At 39.8% G+C, this 4,540-nt stretch overlaps 1 pseudogene; it reads right to left on the bottom strand.

Moving 5' to 3' along the window:
• Positions 1–3,260: 3,260 nt before the first annotated feature.
• Positions 3,261–4,333, bottom strand: LOC148020811 (cysteine synthase, chloroplastic/chromoplastic pseudogene; annotated as a pseudogene).
• Between the last annotated feature and the right edge of the window lie 207 nt (positions 4,334–4,540).

Genomic DNA, 4,540 nt, shown 5'->3' with positions numbered 1-4,540 from the left:
GGGTTGTTAGGTATGGATATGGTTTCTAAGCTTTATAGCTTAGCAATGCTATCAAGGAATGTTTTTTTTCCTTAAGGCATCTGCAATAGCACTACCATTGATTTTGAAATAAAATTCTTATAGTGGCTTGTTCCATATTCTTCACCTCATATTTGGGTCTAGTTTAGGTCTAGGTGGATGAAGATCCACTCAAATCTCTTATGGTTCATCACCACAATGAACTTCCTTTCCAATAGATAATATCTCCATAGTATCAAGTCATTTGCAACTAGCTCTAGGTCATGTATGGCAAAGTTGGATTGATAAGGTTTTAGCTTTCATGAGGTATATGCCACATGCCTTTCTTCTTACACCAAGACTCCTTGGACCACAAGTCCAATTGCATTGATGATCACTTCCAACTCTTGATCAAAGTTAGGAAGCTTCAATACTGGTTATGTGGTCACATATTCCATGAGTATATTGAAGCTCTCTTGCTGGTGCATTACCCATATACTTGAAGTGTTTCTTCTTTAAGAGATTACCTAGGTGTTTTATGATAAGGGAATAATCCTTAATAAAGATTTGATACATTACATTAGTCCTAAAAATCCATGGATTTCCTTGACTATTTTGGAAACTAGCCAATCTTGGATGTCCTTGACTAAGAAAATTGATATTACTTCTATAGAGATAATATGTTCTAAGTATTTGATTTTGTCCATGCAAAATATGGCTCTTCTTGGTATCAAGCCTATTTTGGCCAAAGGTTCAGAATTTTCAATTGGACCACATGATCTTTTTGAAATTTGGAATTTATCAATACATAATCAAAGAATGCTAGTATGACATTATCTAGGTATGGGTGAAAGATATCTTACACCAATCAAGTAAACATTACTGGGTCATTGGTCAATCCAAATGGCATGACCAAGAACTCATTGTACCTATATAGATTGTTGAAGGCAATTTGTGTGATGCCCCACTCCTTGAATTTGATAGTATCTTGAGACTTGGCTTATAGACTAGAGTGGTGTTGTCTTTGAGGCATTTTGAAAAATAATCCAACCTGAGAACATGTTCACTTAATCCTAAGCTTGATGTCTTGCATGAGTTTTCAAGCACCTTCAATCATGGTACATGGTTCAAAGAAGGAATCATAGAAGGGTTATGGTGGATAGGTGCCTACACATGCGCCTCCAAGGCATAAGGCATTTGCTACTCATATTGGAAAAGTTTGGGCCATGGAACTATGGATATTAATGGAGGGTGATGTTATGATCTCAATATTCTTACTTGCTATTGGATTTCCTCAAGGAAGATGAGGATACAAGTTTTAAAACCCTCCCTATTACTTATATTGAGTAGAAGCTTGTCCTCCATGAACCTTGAAATCAAGTAGAGGAGTATGCTTTGGTGTGAGGGCTAGCTCAAATAGATCTATTTGAATATGAAAAATAAATTCTTAATAGGTAGAAGTCTCCTTTACACCTATTAGAGTGGATGAAGTTGAGTACTTATTATTACTCTCAAATGCATTGAAATATTTGGGTTTGAAGGAAGAAGAGTTATAGTGCACTCCTATTAGGGAATTTAATGATCTCATAATGATTTTGTGGATATAGCTCCGACCATTGCAAAGGTTGCAAGTCATGATGGGAGTATCTTGGATACTCAACATGCCATTGCTATTGCCCAACAAGATATTACCCAAACTACACCAAAGTATGTAATTCATAAGGCCACTTCCAATCATTCCAAGAAGTTTGGATCAAGAAAACCTAATATTGATGATTTAAAGGAATTGCTAAATATTAATGTATGCGAGGCTAGTTTTGTAAAGCTCAAAGATCATGAAATGTGGGATGAAGTTGAGAAGGTGATTATTGCTATATTCATATTACAATTCATGATCAAACTTCAAATACAAATGAAATATTGGAGGAGTGCATTTATGTGAAAATTTATTGCAAAAATATGCTCACAAGTGCCTTAGTTGAAGCCTAGTATGAAGGATCAACTGATTGATAATAAACTAGCCCTAGACACTAAACTTTAGCCAAATGCATGAGTAATCTTTTTTTTGGGGCAAATTCTATGCACTCTTTCAACCCTTACACACTTTTTTAAATTAAGTTTCATTGCATTCTGACATATGCTCCTTATAAGCATTTTTTAAATCAAGTTTCATTGCATTCTGACATATGCTCCTTATAAGCATTTTTTAATGGTTAGATTTTGTTTGAGAAGCCATGTTGCATTAACATGAATAGGGATTCATATAATTTAGAAAATATTGTAAGAGAGGGAGATTTAATAATGGGGAAATACTAACTACATTGGCTAGTATATAAGGTGTTAGGGACTTGAATTTTCACCATCAGATTATAATACAAGTCTCCTTTCATCTTCACCTCTCTCTCCAAGCTTTCATGGCTTCTTCGTCTCTCTTTCTGTCTTTCTCTCTCATTTTCTAGTATTTCTCTCTCCTTGTCACTCTCTTTCTCTCTCTTCCTGCAATCTTTCTCTCTCTTCTGCACACACACACTCTCTCTTATTCTCTCTATCCTGTCCTCTTTCTTGACAAGTGGTATAAGAGCTTCTCAAGTTCTTGTTCTCAAGTTCTTGATCTAGTTATTCATATTTCATTTAGTTCCTCCTTTTCAGTCTCACAAATCTAAGAATTTTAGGTACACAGGTACAGACATGGTAGGCAACATTGAAGTGACCAGTGGACATTTCCAAGAAGCAAGACATGTAGCATTGAAGACTGTTTAGAAGTTGGAGACATTTCAAGCTTCACCATCTTTCTTTTCCTCTTCTGTCTCTTCACCGAAGAGATCAAGGTCATTGTCATCTTCACCCACCAGCCTCTGTAGAAGCATCAGGAGTACCAGGTGCAGGTGCTGGAGTTCCATTAGACAGCTCCCTAACGTGCACGACAGGTAGACCAACGATGCTAACACGAACAGGAGTTCCTGGAAGACAAGAAACTTGATCTATAATCTCAGCAAGTAGTGATGCTTTGTCAATCTTAGTTGTGCGTGGAAGAAGGGTTCTCAGTGTGGCCAAATGAGAATTGATTCATTCACGTCGCCTCCGCTCAGCTTCACTATGGCCTTTTGAAGCATGTAGTGCTTTAGCTTCCAAAATATCCTTTGGTGTCATCTTGGAAGCATTAACTAACTCACCCCTAGCAGAATCAAGCACTAGAGATCCACCATTGAGGGCAATATGATGAGACAAATGCAGCATACGATCTTTCGCCTAGGAATGCTTGGACTCATGTAGCATCCTCTTGGAAGATCTCCAGATACTTGCTGACCCCAATTAGTAGCAAGGACAGGGATGGTGTTGATGAGTTGATCAGACAGCTGAGTGAATCTCGACTGCATAGGGGGGTAATTTGTGGTCATGAGGTCCACATCGGCCTTTGCTGGTTGGCCATTGGAAAATTGTGCAAGCATCTTATGTAAGGCGCTTGAAGAGATGCCGGCAGGTAGTAGGCACCATGGATCCTTAGCAAAGCTCCCCTCCACTCAAGTCCATTGTATCAGCACATTCCAAGCTTCTGGGCATCCTAGGTGTGGCAAACCGATCATCCCTCCCTGCCGATGTGAGGAATGCTGTTCATTACGACAGGACTTGCAAATGCACACCTCAAATAGTGGGTGAAACTCGAGATACTTCTTTAGAAAGGGGAAAAAAACTAGATAAGTGGTCAAAAACATAGATCAAGCACCCCCTCCTGGGTTGTCTACAAGCAGAGCGCAGGCATTGAGGGCTGACTTTTGCTTCAGCAACCTGTCTTCGAGATGTTTCCTGATCTAAGGTTGATTCCTGTGCTGCCATGCGACCACGCACATCTCGGAGTTCAGATGCCATTGAGCTAGAAACCTGTAACACCTCATCCAAGATATCAACATCCAAGATGCCAGGAAGAAGCCAGGAATGAAGCCAACACCAATGCTTTGAATCTTGTGAGGACCTGGCTTCCCTTCAGAAAGCACACTGCTTCGGTTGGCTCTATACCATAAATCTTAATGTCGGGATTTTTGCCCTTTAAGAAGCCACCAACACCTATCACTGTTCCACAAGTACCAATTCTAGATACCAAGATGTCATCCTTCCCAGCTATGTCTTCCCAGATCTTAGGGCCCGTGGTTTCAAAATGCACCTTTGGGTTGGCATGATTTTCAAATTGCTGAAGCATGTAAGAGTCAGGAGTCTTCATCAAGATCTCTTCAGCTTCTGCAACCGCTCCTTTCATGCCTCTGGCTGGATCTATTAGAACCGGCTCAGCTCCAAAGGTTTTCAGCAACACACGACGCTCGAGGCTCATTGATGCAGGCATTGGTTTGTAGAGCCCCCAATACAATTAGGTGAAGGAGCTCAAGGCTATGGAGGTGCTGGTGCTTTGACGGGGCAAGGCGCAACACTGTTCTCTTTTTGATAGAAAAGTGGAGTCTTGTAGATCCAAGTTGTGGAATGTATATGGTTGAGGAAGTCCACTGATTGTTTGCCCTTGGAAGTAAGGGAAGAGTTGTGGTTTGAAGGCAAT

This window comes from Lygodium microphyllum, chromosome 18 (genome assembly GCF_053477565.2).
Source record: "Lygodium microphyllum isolate KBCC chromosome 18, Lygodium_microphyllum_v1.1.10, whole genome shotgun sequence".
NCBI lineage: Eukaryota > Viridiplantae > Streptophyta > Polypodiopsida > Schizaeales > Lygodiaceae > Lygodium > Lygodium microphyllum.
Note: the sequence above shows the minus strand (reverse complement) of the source record. Positions and strands in the feature narration are given on the sequence as shown.